The 16,468-nt window shown below is 42.6% G+C and overlaps 1 pseudogene; it reads left to right on the top strand.

Moving 5' to 3' along the window:
- Window positions 1-6,962: 6,962 nt before the first annotated feature.
- On the top strand, window positions 6,963-15,698 carry LOC129492629 (proline-rich protein 23D1-like; annotated as a pseudogene).
- Window positions 15,699-16,468: the final 770 nt, after the last annotated feature.

Below are 16,468 nucleotides of genomic sequence, written 5' to 3' on the forward strand. Positions count from 1 at the left end.
TATAAAGGTACCAGGTACCTCCTTAGTCAGTTAATAGTAGTTTTTCTCTTAATAAATTACCAGGGACAACTCCAGTGACCTATGGCCAGTATTCATCTTTCAGGACCTTTCTGAAACATTTTGCAAGGTGATCTATCTCCTGCACCTTAATTTCTCTCTCTTCTGGCTGTGAGAATCTTTGTCTGCTGGACATTTCTCTTTGTCTTCTCCACACATTCTCAGTCTTCTTTGCTGACTCTTCCTAATATTCTCTTGGCTAGGATTGCTTTCACCTATGTTTCATTCTCTTCTTATTATACGTTTTATCTCCAAACAATCTCCTCCATTCTCATGGTTCCCACTCTTTATGGACTAATGACATGGTGTTACTTCTTTACTTTTATGACTTCTTTACTCTGCTCTGTGGTGCTGTGCTAGGACTCTGAAAACTGCATTTGTCATACTGCTTGGCCAGTTAGCTTTGTTAGCACCTTTAATGAAAGGTATTAGCAGGAGAGTGGAAAACAAGACAAGGAGTGAGGGTATCTGTTCCTATGCCGTTTTTTTCAGCAGCATTCCAATAGTAGCAGATGGTTGGCTCCAGGCTTCAGGCTTTATATTCTTTCCACTTTCTCAGTAGCCCTACAAATACGCCAGAAAAGGACCAGCAGCATCCTAGCTCTACCTCCTTGGTTGTAAGAGGACCGGCTGAGCTACAATCTGCTTTTCTATGCACCTTGTCTATCCAAGCACCTGTTGGACCGTGTCTCCTCCTCAGAAGTCTGAACACTGGCTATCAAGTGCCTTTGCCTCATTTGCCTGAGCATCAGTCATTGAGCATTGCTCCCTTAAAATTTTAAGCATGACTTATTTGGTGTAACCCACTAAGAGACCTGGGCACCTGGTACTGTGTCTCCTCCTCATAGGTTCAAGCTCTAACTGCATAAAAGTAAGATAATTTTGAGCGCTAGCCCCTGAGAGTACGTTTACTCCTTTGTTCCTATATGTTAAAAGGCGATATCTCTTTTGTGTGGTTATCTCTGTGCCTTTTCAACCTTCCACTACTTATGTATCCAATTTAAGTTTACTGAGCTACTCTAAGTGGATTTCTGATAGGCACTTCAAAGGTAATGTCTTTATTGCAATTTATTGGTTTGCTTCCAAATCTGGCTTTCATTTAATATTCTAAATCTTAGAAAATATTGTTATAATTACTTGATATTCAGGTTATAAGTAGAGGTTTACTCAGGAATGCTTACTTTTCTGAATAAGTCACACAATTTACTCATGACATTAATCTGCAAAAATTGCTCATTAATCCCTGTAAATCTTAATGCAATTATCTCCTTGCCTCTTTCTCCTCACTGATGTTGTTCTAGATCAGTGCCTTATTATCTTCAGCCTCTACTCTTACTCTGTCAAACTTGGTGTTAACAAATTCATCCTCACTACCAATTATCTAAAATTTACTTATTATTTGTGGATTGAACTTTGCATGAAGTAAAGGAATAGTTCTACTTTTTCATGATGTTTGAGCACACACATGAGCATACACACACCCATGTGAATTGACAAACCATAAAAATTAGTCTAAGATTTATATTCAGATGTCTACAAATCCTTAGAACACTCAAATATTAGAACTAGAAGTAGCCTTAGATATCACTTAAGTCCCTGTTTCCAGAACTTTATTGGTTAATTATAATCAGTGTAACTAGCCTAGAATAGTTATTATTAGAGCTCTATGCCCCACTCTAACACTTTCAAATGGGGATCTCTTAAGAATCTAAATTTGTAAAATGACTTTTCCAATTAAGTCGCCTGCACAGTGACATTTGAGACCTGTTGATCACTGAACACAGAAGCATCTGAGATCCATTGATCTCTGTCCCACACCTCCAGTTAGTTGCAGAAATAGATCCAGGCTCAAATCCAGGATTCCGGCCATGTCCAGTGGCATATCACTGTGTTGCACTTTTCCATTTGTAAAGGAGGTATGGAGAGGGCATGACCAAGTGGTTCACCTTGCTCAACCCCAGGAACAGAAGCTAAACTTTATTGAGAAGACAGACACATGTAGAGCAAACGAACATTCCATGTGTTAAGTTCCGCAGCCTGATCCAAGACTTGTGGGAGTTTAGAACATGTGCAGTTAGACTAATTATGACTGGAGTCATTGGGGTCCAGAGAGGTTTCACAGACAAAATGTCCTGTGACCATTTAAACCAACTGGTTTATCAACTTAGTGTAAATCACTTTAACTGAAACTGAAGGAGTGTTCTTGCTAAACTTCCTTTGTTGCCAATATATTTGTAGTTTATGTTCCCATTTGACAATTATTTCCATTCAAAACTGCTCACTTTCATTCTTCTGGGGAACTGAACCAAAAATGTTAAGGACTCTGTTCTCTTATGAAAGCCATTCTGCTCATATGGTGCACTTCTGTCCCTGGTTGTCTATATTGAGGTATAGAAAGGTCCTTTTTATCCAAACAAAGACGTTCCACTGGCCCAGGTAAGCTGCTGACCAAAATGAAGCCATCTATCTCCTGTCTCTATGGACACCTTCACATGTGAGGACTATTATCATTCTCATTTGCCACCTAATTTTTTTCCCATTTCACTTTTTTTTTTGAAACAAGTCTCACTAGGTGGCAAAAGAATCTGCGGAAGCCTTGACAAGTTTAATGAAACTGAGACCTTGAGGGAATCCACTGGGCAAAATCTCTGGTATCTATATATGGAGAAGGGGCTGTATGAGAAACCAGGAAAACTGATGACAGAAAGAACTGTAGTCGTCTAACCCGTGCACAAGCCCTTCCGGCTGTGTGAACTTCAGAGCAGGCTAGGTAAAGGCTGACTTAGATGAACTGCAGTAAGAGGTCCTCCAGGTGTCTGGATCCACCTCTGATTCATCACTGACACTGAACAAGATCTGAGTAGTAGAAAATGGGGCACTTTCCTGATTTTTTTTTTTTTGAGACAGGGTCTCATTCTGTTGCCCAGTCTGGAGTGCAGTGGCACCATCGTAGCTGGGATTACAGGCACATGCCACCATGTCTGGCTAAATTTTTTTATTTTAGTAGAGATGAGGTGTCACTATATTGCTCAGGCTGATCTCAGACACCTGAGTTCAAGCAATCCTCTTTAGTGATTTTAAGAAACTTACAAGAGAGAGCTATGAAAAAGCTCTGTGGACCCGAGGCAAACAGTGTAACAGGGGCTGACTTGTAAGGATCACCATCAATCTTAGCAACTTAACCCATTGTCCTTCAATGCTGCTGCTCTTCTGGGCTTGACTCTGTTCCTATGATTTTATTCCAATCCTTGGCTGTACCTTTTTTTTTTTTTGGTCAACCCTTGGTCTTTTCAAATAGAACTTACAGAGATCAAAACTCTCACTCTGAAACTGAATGTACTCCTTCACATTCAAGGTAGGAACAAGAACTACAGGTACAAAGTCTTCTGCATGGACAGGCTTTGGAGCAGCTCTGAATCAGACTCCCTACCTTTGTCCAAGGAAATGCATGTGCATTAGGATCAGATCCCCTCTGAGGAGGTAGGGCTGGTTATGCCCAGGAAGTGATGTGGACACATGTTGCCTTATATACACTGCATTGCATTTTAGATGGACCATCTTCTCATCAGGACTTGTTAGTGAACCAATCAAACAACCTTCCTACAACCATTGTGCTTTGGTAGTGTTGTAGTTTCTTCTGGAAAAGCTAAGGAAATTTTCTAAGGTAGGACAGGAAAATCTTATTTTAGATAGTAATAATAAATCATAATTTTAAAAATTATGCTTCAATGCATTGTCATTTTTTTCACTCCTCAGTTTTTTTTTTTTTTTTCTTGAGACAGAGTCTTGCTCTGTCACCCAGGCTGGAGTACAGTGGGGCAATCTTGGCTCACTGCAAGCTCCGCCTCCTGGTTCATGACATTCTCCTTCCTCAGCCTCCTGAGTAGCTGGGACTACAGGTGCCTGCCACTACGCCGGCTGAATATTTTGTATTTTTAGTACAGACGGGGTTTCACCGTGTTAGCCAGGATGGTCTCGATATCCTGACCTCGGGATCTGCCTGCCTCAGCCTCCCAAAGTGCTGGGATTACAGGAGTGAGCCACCGCACCCGGCCCACTCCTCAGCTTTTATCAGATCTCTTTTCTAGGCAAGGAATCAGAGACTCAGAGACACAGTGAGCAGACCTTAATTTACCCAGACATTCATTTAGTGGGTTAGTTTCTCCTAAGGGTCTTCCAAATGTAGACAATGTGTGTGCCATGCAGACTCAAGAGGAATCAATTCCGTCTATTTGAAGACTCCCCAAACTCATATTTTGTAGAAACCAGAAAACAAAATACTTGGTAGAGAAGGTCAAAGTGTCTGAACGGTACATACAGGCAGAGCTACATTACTTGGCTCCTATGTGAAGAGAGAGGGAGCTGCAGAAAAACTAAATGAGAGGGCTCAGATATATGAATTTCTTCAACTGAAATTGCATACGATCCTGGCTCCTTAATCTGTGTCCACTTCCCAGCAGGTATGGCAGGTATGAGCTCAGCTCAGGGGAAACAAACTTAGCTCTGGAAATCTGGAGAAGCAGTGAGCAGGGCTGGTCCCCCAAGTACCCTGATGAATCCCAGTGTTCTTTCTGTTCAATTACCTCAGGGAAGCTATTCAAATTTTAAATCCATTTTGAATCAAAATATTGATATATTTTTTTAAAAAACTTAAAATTTAAAGAAACGGGTATTAGTTATGGGAAAACCAGAAGGGTACCCTCATTTGGAAACAATCTTTGAGAAATCTTTGCAGTGTGAACAGTTGGGATTTCGTCTTTCCAAAATCCAGCTAGCATGCACTTAAGAAAAAGGAAAATCAGGAAATGTAGAAAATGAAATGCTAACTTACATATTTCACTTTAACATTTATTAAGGATATTAATGAGGCTATTGAAAATTGAAAATGCAGTTTTGCTATTTTAAAAAATTTTCTTGTGTGAGAATAGACATCCCTTGGGAAATGTCCATGGAAATACTGAACATTTAATTTTTCATTAGTTCTCAACAAAATCATGTATTTCCTGAAAGGTAGGCATTTTACATGCCTCAATATCCATAGTTAACACAAAATACTCTGAAACAGAAAACAAAACATTAAACTATCCCATATTTTAAGTTAAAAATATTTTTTCAAATAGCTCTGAGAACACTGAAATATGTGAAATTACAATATATTCTAAAACGATTACCTAAGAAAATTAGGGGATGTCATCCACGTTTGTCTCAAAGGAATTCAGATTTATGATTCATCTTAAGAAATGTGAAAAGAACACATTAAATATAAAGATGGATAAAGGAATTTATTAATATACACAGTAACTTTTGTTCTTTTAAAGCAATGATTTGGGCCTGCTGGGCCCAGCTCAGGTCCTGGCCCAAGAAGTCCCTGGAACAGAGCCCTTGCTTTTGTCCCTGCCTCCCGGGTGAATGAGGAATAGAAAAGGAACCTACATTCCTCATCCTTGGTGTGAATTTGCACGCTCCCCACCGGCCAAGTGTGGCAATTCACATTGTAGCTCTGACAATAAATGGCCCATTCTGACTGGGCTGGTGGGGGTCCTGGTCCAGCCACCTCCAGCCAGGGGCCCCTGGGTCGTGAAGGCGCCACCACTTGCTCCACTCAAGATGTGCAGCTCCACCCACTCACGCTAGAGAGGAAGAAGAACTTCTGCCATAAACTTTTGTTGTTATTGTTTTGTTTTGTTTGGTTTGAGACACGGTCTCATTCTGTTGCTCCGCCTGGAGTGCAGTGGCCCCATCACGGCTCACTGCAGCCTCGACCTCCTGGGCTCAAGTGATTCTCATGCTTCAGCCTCCGGAGGAGCTGGGGCCACAGGCACCCACCACCACACCTGGCTAAGTTTTTGTATTTTTGTAGAAACAAGGTCTCGCTCTGTTGCCCAGGCTGGTCTCAAACTCTGCCCACCTCAGCCTCCCAAAGTGCTGGGATTCCAGGTGCAAGCCACCGCACCCAGCCTCCTAAACTGTTTTTAATTTGTCCAGAATGAACCGCGTCATCAACCACTGTAAGTGGTCTGACTACCTTGACCATAAAGTATCCGAAACATTCAACTTGCAGCTGGTGGAAGCAGCCTAGCCCCACTGCACATAAAACACTCGCGTGGTGGCAAACGCGGAGACCAAGGCTGCACTGTCCGGAAGTGGGGACAGATCCTGATACGCCCTGGGAACAGAGCAGGGAAGCTCAGGCCTGGTCCACACCGGTTCTGCCCTGTTTCTGGCCCACTACCCCATCCTGAGACCGCAGGTTCCGGCGGACCCGGATGCAGATTTTCCGGATGAAAGGCCCCTTTCCTGGAGAGGGCTTTGATATTTTCTGTTCACGACTCCGTGTCATCATCCTCCACACCTAAGATCTAGCGTCTGGGGTCACTGCCAACGTCACAATCCCCGCACCTACGTGTCTCAGCTGCGGTAGCCCTACATCGCTGTCAGACGCTGGGAGGTTGGTGCCCCGCCACGCTTTTCTGTCTTTTGTCTTTTCACCCTCTCCCCTCCCTACCCAGTGCCCCGTCTAAGTCCCCACTCGGAAGTGGATTCTCACCCCTCGCGGCCCTTTGTGGGCAACGCCAGGAGGAGGAAGGCCGCAACCTCCCACTGGCTTTGGGGTTTCTTACACATCAGTAGTCTTCTAAGGCCCTCCACCCTGCCCGCACCCCTCCTTCATTCTCGCTTCTCTTGGGACCCTGCCCTGCTGCCCTCAGGCCTTTCCTTAGTCACAGACTCGGGGAGGCCCCTGAACCCCCTCGGCTTGGACATCACCGGCCACAGTCCTGTGACGCCCTGTGATCTTCTGTCCCAGATCTCATTCCACTTGCTGTGCCTGTCAGGGTGTGCTTAGATTTTGGTGTCCCAATGTAAGGCGTGCTCTTACTGGGAAGGGGCTTCTTCATTCTCTTCTTATGAATGTAGATGTGAAGCCAGGGGATAAAGAGAAAAGAGAGGCCAAAAGAGAACCAGAGAGCCAGGGAGCTAGGGAGAGTGAGGTTGAAAAAGAAGGTAAAATTGAGTATTGGGAAGCTGTCTCTGATGGATTTTGAAAAGCAGTGATAGTGAAAGAGTTCTAGAAGCTTTGTAGAAGGTGTTGAAAAAAATAGTGAAAGTTACATGGGCAAGAAACAGTGGGATAGATGACATAGACAAAGAGAATCAGGAGAGAGGTGGAGGACAGAATAGAAAGGGGATTCTGACCAACCACAGCAGAGGAGTAAAGGAAAGATAGATCCCCAATTCATTAGGGTTTTTTTAAAAAGTCTTAATTATATTCTCTTTTAATTTTGTTTCAGATTCAGATGATGAGGACTGTTTAGATTTTCAGTCTTTATTATATTTTGGAAATATCTTTTAGTACTTAGTAAAGGATTTTACACTATTTCAATGTGCTCTTGGAAAGGGTTTTTTTTTTTTATATTAACAGTCAAAACCTAGTTTAATCAGTAAGTCCATTCTTCTACTGTCTCCATTATTTCCTTACATGGCCTTTTAACTGGGTCTGTAAAATACAGTCTTCAGGGAAGTGTATGTTCCCTTGACCTCTCTCTGCAAATTTTCAAGGATGGGCTGAAGTGATCAGGAATTTTGTTCTAACAGAGCCATTCTGTTCATGATTACTAAATTGCTCAGAGCTATTTCAAGCCAATAAGTAGGTATCCTTAATTTCATATTTTTGAAAATTCAATGAGTTGTTCTGGAAAAAAAGGAATTAAATGCTTGAAATCAGATTATTGTGATTAAAACCATGAGAAAGAAGTTGCTCTTGCTCAAGAGTATGAAATATGGTATAGAATCTTTAGGGGAAGGAGAAGGAAAAACCCTAACACAATTTGTCACAGCACATCATTCTTGTGAAGCTAGTGGTGGTTACTCTCTACTGGCATGTCCTACTGACCTTGCCTGCCCCAAGTCCCAAGTACAGAATGTCAAGGCAGCTTGATGGGGGGAGAGTCAAGACTTTTTAAACTAAGTACAGAACAAAATTATCTCTCCAATTAGGAGGGGACACTTGTTGCTATAAATGACATGAGAATGAAAACTGTCGATATAATAAATAGTTTGCAAAAGCTCTAACTTATAACACACAGGACTTTCAGGGTAGAGAATTCCTAGCTCTGTAAGGAGTTTGGGACTCAAATTAAGAGAAGCCTTGGTCTCTACTCACTGTGAACCAACATTCAGCCCGGTACCACTCTTGGTATGTTACAAAAAAATCTCAGTAAAAAATACCTTCTTGAGAAGGAAATAGGAAAAGAAAGTCTTTACAAGGGCAACTGATCATCTTGTGGATTACCAAATACTGCAGATTTCAGGTCAGAAAACTGAGTTATGGAGAATAATAAAAAAAAAACTAACATACAATTGAGCAAATAATTCATAATTTAGAGAATGTATCTATTCATTAAAAATATGAAGTGTAAATGTATAATAGTTATGTGACCTGGGAATTTTGAATACAAAATTACATAAGCAACTTTATTATTTTTTAATAGAAAAATACTTGCAAATATTGAAACAATAAAACCTTTTGCTGAAAAGTCTAATATGTTGTTAAAGTTCTAGTTTTATTTATGCAGGTCTGACACATAGATTTGCATAAGCTATTCTTGGCATGTGAGTAGAGATTTCACCCTTCTCTTCCCATTTCCCCATCTTCAACAGCTTTTATTTTTCTTTCCACATCCAAACTCCCTTCATTCCAACTTCCACCAAAACCGCTTCTCTGGATCCATTCCTGGAGTTGACACAACAGGGATCTTCAGCCCCAGGTGCCAGGTTTCTCAGTGATCCATTACACAGATTTAACAGGGAAATGGGGGCAGTATCAAAAACACCCAGTATAAACCATTGAATTACCCCAGCCATTGTCTCTACCCATGAACAACTGCCTGGGGCCAGAGAATTAGGCATCCCTGCTCTTCTTTCCCTCAGAAAGCCCCTGGGACGTTCTCCTTGAAACTCCCCTAAGTGGGAGTAGAAGTTCATCTCCTGACACTCCATGTTTTATTCATGAGTCCTGAGTTATGACACAGAGGACACAGTTGTGCTCCCCTTACTGCGGAATAGCAGATAAAGCACCTTAATCTCTCAGCCACCATGCAAACCCTTCTTATCTTTGATTCAATATACTTTTCCACAAGCAAAATAAAAGTTCTGACCAAGGAGGTGTCCTCTGATTTGACTCTAGAACTTGGAAATGCATTGGCTTTCAGCAAATCTCAGTACTGAATGTAAACTTCAAGGAGAAATGGTTCCAGGAAATAAATTGGGATGAGATTGAACTTTTAGCAAACTGCAAAATCCTGAAACCATGGACCTTACTGAGGCCAATTAAATGGGCTAATTCACAGGTGAAAGTGGTACATCCTAAAAATTCTCCACAAGTGATTCTACACTGAAGCCAGAGTTTATGTCAAGTACTGTGTGAGGATGAGCATGGCAATCTGCTTGGCAGGCAATCTGGTCCAGGAAGGGCTCACATTATTTTTCACAGTTTAACCTATTTAATTAAATATGTAATTTTCCCCCAAATCGTATATGACATAAGCTGTAGTCTTGAGCCACATTAAAATTTACTATTTATGCGGTAAAATTGTATGGGATTTGACAAATGGCAGCAGGTTTCCAGCATTAAAGTATCACAGAACCCTTCTCTTATTCAAGCTCCTCTTCTGTCCACATACAGGGAATCAATCGCCTTTTGTATATGGTCCTTGGACGTTGCTTCTTTATTTCAATTATCTTCCATCAAAGCAAGTGATACCGTGGTCTATTTTCATTTGATCCTCCAAAAGAAAGGTACTGAATAATCTAAACCAGAATTTCAGCCATTCAGAGACTTAGGTCCATCGCTAAGCAGTAAAAGCCAAGCCTTCTGCACTGCAACGCCATGGCCAGCAGAGGGCGCGGGAACAGGCCGTCCCGCCCTGCGGGGCGCATGCGCGTTCTGCCTGCGGAGGCGGGGCTGGGTCTCCAGGAAGTACGTGAGCTTCCTTTCCTCTGGTCAGGGAGGAGGCACCGCCCCGGCTTTGGGGCAACTCAGGCGATGTCCATCAGGAGGAAAACTTCCTGTCTGCAACCTTAACTGCTGGAAAGGGAGATTCGCTGCAGAGTATCCCGGATATTTTTCTGAAACAGCAATAGAGACTTCATTTTCAGGGTTGTTGCCACGTGTTTTATTCTGTATTTTCTTTGGGGATATTTTAGCATTATTTTACAAATGTATAAATTTGAGGTTGGGGAGGGCTTTCTGACAGATAATAGAAGCAGGCTGTAACATGTCCTCCCTGTGACCTCATTGAGGATTGATTGTGAGGAGAAACAAGAATTGTGAGGAAAATCTACAGAATACGGGGACCCTGCAGAGGAAGGAGTCGGGCCAGGGCAGGGTCACACAGTTTCAGTGCAGCCCGTGGGAAAGGGGCCCTTGCAGGGAAACCCGCGCTCTGCATCCATGCATTTCCACATTGGGAGGGGCTTATCTTTTCTACAGTGCTAAAGTCATTGAAAAATAGACAATGAAAGAGAGGGACATTAATTCAACATTCAGTTGTTGACGATAAAGCATTAAGAGCCACATCTTTCTTTTCATCATAGCACTGCAGATTTAAAAAATGGTTTTAATTACAAAGGCAAGGGGAAGAGGTACACTTGTGAACAACAGTTTGGACCCCAAATGAAAATATATTGCTTAAATATTTCTTCAAAAATAAGTCATTATTCTGTGTTGCAAGATATATCCTGAGATTTTAAGCTATAACCTTATTAATTTGTTGGTTAAAACACATTTTGTTTATAGTCAAAGCGATTATAAAGGTAGAATATTTGGCAAGTCCCTCATATTTTTATTCTTCTACTAGGTTTTCAGCTAGAATTGACACACGGAAACTCACAATGAGGGGCCTCTTTCTTGACCATAAAATATGCATACTCCAGAACCCTCAGTGTAAGCTGTTTCTTGAATATCTCAACCTGATCCCTACAACCAGAGAAAATGTAGAGAAGTGACCCAATTTTTTTTTTTTTTAAACAGAGTCTTGCACTGTCACCAGGCTGGAGTGCAATGTCATGATCTTGTATTCTCCTGCCTCAGCTTCCCTAGTAGCTTGGATTACAGGTGCCTGCCACCACACCCAGCTAATTTTTTGCATTTTTAGTTGAGATGGGGTTTCACTATGTTGGCCAGGCTGGTCTCAAACGCCTGTCCTCCTGATCTGCCTGCCTCGGCCTCCCAAAGTGCCGGGATTATAGGCATGAGCCGCCGTGCCTGGCCAAGTAACCCAATTTTAAAACTACATCTGGCTGGGCACCATGACTCACGCTGGTAATCCCAACATTTTGTGAGGCTAAGATGGGCAGATCACTTGAGGTCAGGAGTTTGAGACCAGCCTGGCCAACATGGTGGAACCCCGTCTCTAACCGAAATACAAAAATTAGTCGGGCATGGTGGTGCACACCTGTAACCCCAGATACTCAAGAGGCTGAGACAAGAGAATCGCTTGAACCCAGGAGGTGGAGGTTGTAGTGAGCCAGATTGCGCCACCTCACTCCAGCCTGGGCAACAGAGCACGACTCCATCTGAAAAACAAAAAAACAAACTACATCTGATCTTCAGCAAAGTGTCTGCTGTTCTCCTCAGAAAAGACCAAAATCCACAAAGCAGACAGACCTCTGAATAAAGACACTAAGGTCCGCCGTGGGCGCATTTAAGACGTTAGCAGAATTAAAGGAATCATCCTGTTTTTCTTATTTAAATGATTTCTTACTACAGAGGAAGGTTCTGAAAAATACATCTTGTAATTAGATTTATTTTTAAGAGCATCCAAGGGAAACAGGGTCTATACTTCACCTAATAAGACTGATGAGGATATCAGCTAAATGGAAAGAATCTACAAACAAATTTGTACAATTTCTAAGGAGAGAATGACGTCCTGAGCTCAAGGGCCTGTTAGTGACAGCACACTCAGTCATGGTGCAGCCTCATAGAATTTCCATTCAGTTCAATTCTGGTATTTACTGGTCATCTTTTCTCCCCAATACCATCCAACCTTTTTTATGTTGTCAAATAATTTTTAATCATAAAATGATTAATTCTGAGTTTGGGCATTTGGTGTCTGGCCTCCTGATGGAGGTTTAGGTGAATTTGTCCATGGAAATCATGGATTTTTAATTAATAAGTAGCATTGAAAGGGAAACTTGCATTATAATTGTGAAATCATTCCAGTAGGGGATACAGGCAAGAAATAAGCCAACAGACAGATTATCACATAGTGATACATTAGAAATTAAGTAAAGGTCCTTTTGGTATTTTCCCAGCTCATCTTATGATATAAGCCTATTATGTTTGGATAACTTTCCCCAGGAGATTCATTTTAAAAGTTAATTCACTTAAAATACATATTATTTTATTATTTAAAAATACTGTCGCCAGAAGCAGTGGCTCATGTCTGTAATCCCAGCACTTTGGGAGGCCGAGGTGGATGGATCACTTGAGGTCAGGAGTCTGAGACCAGCCTGGCCAGCATGGTGAAACCCTGTCTCTACTAAAAATACAAAAATTAGACAAGTGTGGTGGCACATGCCTGTAATCGCAGCTACTCGGTACTCTGAGGCAGGAAAATCACTTGAACCCAGGGAGTGGGGCTTGTAGTGAGCCGAGATCATACCACTGCGTTCCTTCCTGGGAGACAGAGTGAGACTCCATCTCAGAAAAAAAAAAATACTGTCAGCTCTCCACATCCATCGGTTCCAGCTCCATGGATTCAACTAATCTTGAATAGAAAATATTCAGAAAATATTTACACGATTTCCACTCCCCCCCCAAAAAAATGTGAGTTTTCCATTCACCAAGTTCTTTGTTGAAAACACATAAATAATGTAAGGTCTGGGCATTGTATTAGGTATTATAAGTAATCTAGAGATAATTTAAACTATATGAATTAATATGAGTAAGTTACTTCTAAATTCTATACCACTTTATACAAGGAACTGGAGCATCCACAAATTTTGTTACCTTCAAAGTTTCCTAGAACCAATCCTTTATGTTTACCCAGAAATGATTATGCACATGAAACTTACAGAAAATAATTGTCTTTCCTAATTAATGAATAGTATACAATAGAATGTAAATAGCACTATTTTAAAATACTGATATTTTATATCACATTTATATGGTGAATCAGAGTAGAGGTTACATTCGATTGATTTTGATTACATTAGGCTAATTCTAATAGGGGCACACCCATATCGATTGAGTTTTGATAAAAGCACTCCCATCCAGGTCCCGCCTATTATTTAATCAGCAGCACTAGCCAATCGCGTTCATCCATTTTGAAAAATCCCACAGCTCTATCTCTTATAAAACTTCTGGGATTTGCCCAAGATTTCATTCTACCATAGCATCATTTGACCTGTCCCAGGCCAGGGCACACTATTCCATGTTCTGGCTGTGCTGAGCTGATCATCTTCTTCAGGAAAAGTAAAAGATCAAGTCATAGACTGTATAGATTTATAGAAAATAAGATGAAGATTGAGATTTTCTGATACAAGCTAGTCTAGAGAACCTTTACTATCTATGGTTACTGGTGCCATAGAAGCCTCAGTGATTCCTGGACAGAATCGCAGAATGACAATGAAGGAGAGAGCAGATATGCTAGTGTGTGTCTACCTTGGGTTGCCAGGAGGTTGCCATGTGACTGTGTGTGACTGTGTGCATTTGTGTGTGTGTGTGTGTGGTGTGAATGTGTGATAAAGGGTTAAACTAGGGCAGAGAAGTCACCCTGGCCTGCCATGACATTGAACATTATAAATTTAGAACACCTGCGGGAGACATGAGACCCACAATGGAGGCCACAGGATCCTGCCAGCATGGGGGGTTTCTGGACCTGTCAGGGGGCTCATCTCAGGTTTCCTCCCACTGTAGATCTATGTTCCCTCTCTAAATGAAAGTCACCTCTTGTGCAGAGACAGGTAAACTGTGGGCATGATCTAAATTTCTTCCCTGTGCTCATTAGAAAATGAAACATTTCCCATCATCTCTCACTCCATTCACACTGTAACTGCATAGACACAGGGCTCAGATACCTGAAATATCAACTTCTTCCCTGAAAGTCCTCAGACCAAATTAGATGTCCCTTCTCAGGTGGATGAGCTCCTGAGAAAGCAAACTCTTTCTTGTGGTCACCATCCCTTATCACACACATTCACCAATAGGAAAAGCCATTAGAAAAGTTGAGGTTGGGAGATGAGCATTAGGACTTACCGGATGCAGGTAGGAGTTGGAGCCCAACACAAGTGCACTTGACTGAGGGACACAGAAAGAATGTTTGCTGGATGATAAATGGAGTTTGGGGCTTGTGAGAATTAGACTCTGTGTCACACTCTGTGTGGAAGACTAACGGATCCCTTTCTGTCCTGCAGCTTGGCTACCACACAAATGAATCCACCCAAATGTCACCAAGTGGAGCAGGGTCCCAATATAGGTAAGGCACTTTCCCTGATATTTCTTAAGATCTCCCTGCCTGGTGGTCAGTGTCATGTTTCACAATATTATAAAAGGAGAGGATGCTTTCTGCAGGATGAGTAGAAAGTCATGCTTGATTAATGGGGGCTGGTGTCCTGAGGCTGGCCTGTGGTGGGCTGTGGATTTCTGAAGGTCATATTCTGAAATCCAAGAGACTCTTGCTGGAAGAGCCTTAACCTGCCTCACTGTGATCTCTCTGCAGGTGCAAAAACACCCTCAATTCCAGGAGCTCCACACCTGAATTCATGCCATTTCCTGAAACCTCCCCAGGTAAGTGTGTATGTCCTTGCATGGCAAAGATTGGACAGTGCTTCACAATCTTCAGGCTCAAGGGACATCCAGTGGATGTACATTTAGGTGGATCGGCATGAGAGCCAATTCTGGGACGGAGTGTATTTTAAAGTTGTAGAGGGTGAAGCTCCTGGCAACTCCCTCCACATGAGCATCATTTGCAGCCTTTTTGGAGAATACTGACGGCCATCTTTTCACGGGAGCAGCAGTAATCCAGCACTGAGGAGCTCATCATAGTCCTGGAACAAGGGACAGAGGTGAGGCTTAGCCTGGAAGAGGGCGTCCTCATCTTGGCCCCAGAGACAGCACTGCAGCTGACCCTGGAGAACACAGTCCTTGTGATTGTTCCTGGCATATCCTGAGGTCACAACATGGTCTGCAGTCCCCTGTGCAGATCTAGTACATCATGCCTTCTGTTGATGACTTCACCTTGGAGTGCCATGCTCAAGATGGAGACATCTCAGACATGAAAGGAGAGAACGTGCCTCTTTCACCTGCAGAAGAAGGGGAGGCAGCACACCTATATCATCAGCCTTAGATGATATCCCTAGCAAACAACATAGCTGGGATCAGCACTTTTCTTCTAGTAACCCCATTGTGCATTCCATGCTGTCTGGCAGCCTTCCCCCAATGCTACCCTCTACCACCCACACCTAGTCCCGTGGGACGCCCTAGACCAGCTGACTGCAGTGTCAGCCTGCATGGTATGGAGCTCTTGTGCACCTCCTCCCTCAGCCCTATGCCCCCTTCACCAAGTCCTGGTCCCCAGGTCTATCACGGGGTTCACCATAGGCCTCCCAGCAGGGCACAGAGATGTCTTCTTAGGAAGTGATTTAACCCAAGAGCCACCCCCTGCATTGATAGGTCAGAGATTGTCCAAGTCCTTAGTCAGTGCATTCTCTGAAATGTGGAGAGAAAGTAATTCCAAGGACCGCTTGCTTCCCCTTTGCTGTTTCCCATCATCACCCACTGTCTTCAACAGCGGAGGGTCCCAGATGCTGCAGGGAGGGGGAGAACCGCAGGGAGTTCAAATAAAACATTCACATTTCATTTCACACACACTGTCCCTTAGACTTTCTCTTCCTATTTAACCACATACATCCAACCACACTCAATCGAATCCCTGACTGCTCCATGTGAGAGTTCTGCTTCCAGCATGACGTGACCTGAAAATTCATCTGAAGATAGCTTGCCACTCCAGGGGCTAACACCGCCCCTTGAATGCTGATGTCCTTGTAGTCATTGGTCTGATGCCACAATAAATAATTCCTAAGGCTGGTGCTCTATTTCTGCCCTGAGACTCTCCCCTTTTTCTGCAAGATGTGCCCCATTCCTTGTCTTAGTCCAGGTTCCCTAAACTCCCCAGGCCAATGCTTTTGAATAAATATTGGCATGATTGAATGAAGTACTGGTGACTGCTGTGCTTGCTTCCAGCTGAGACACTCTCCTGCTCTCACTCATCATGTTTCCATTCACATTTGCCTTTGTTTAGTTTTGTTTTCCATTGTTTGGGTTTATTATTCATGTACTTATGAAATAACTGCCACATTTCTGACAGTTTTCTTGGCAAATTTGGGGTTTTCCTGTGCTCCTCCTTCCAAG

Source organism: Symphalangus syndactylus, chromosome 11 (genome assembly GCF_028878055.3).
Source record: "Symphalangus syndactylus isolate Jambi chromosome 11, NHGRI_mSymSyn1-v2.1_pri, whole genome shotgun sequence".
NCBI classification, from domain to species: Eukaryota; Metazoa; Chordata; class Mammalia; order Primates; family Hylobatidae; genus Symphalangus; species Symphalangus syndactylus.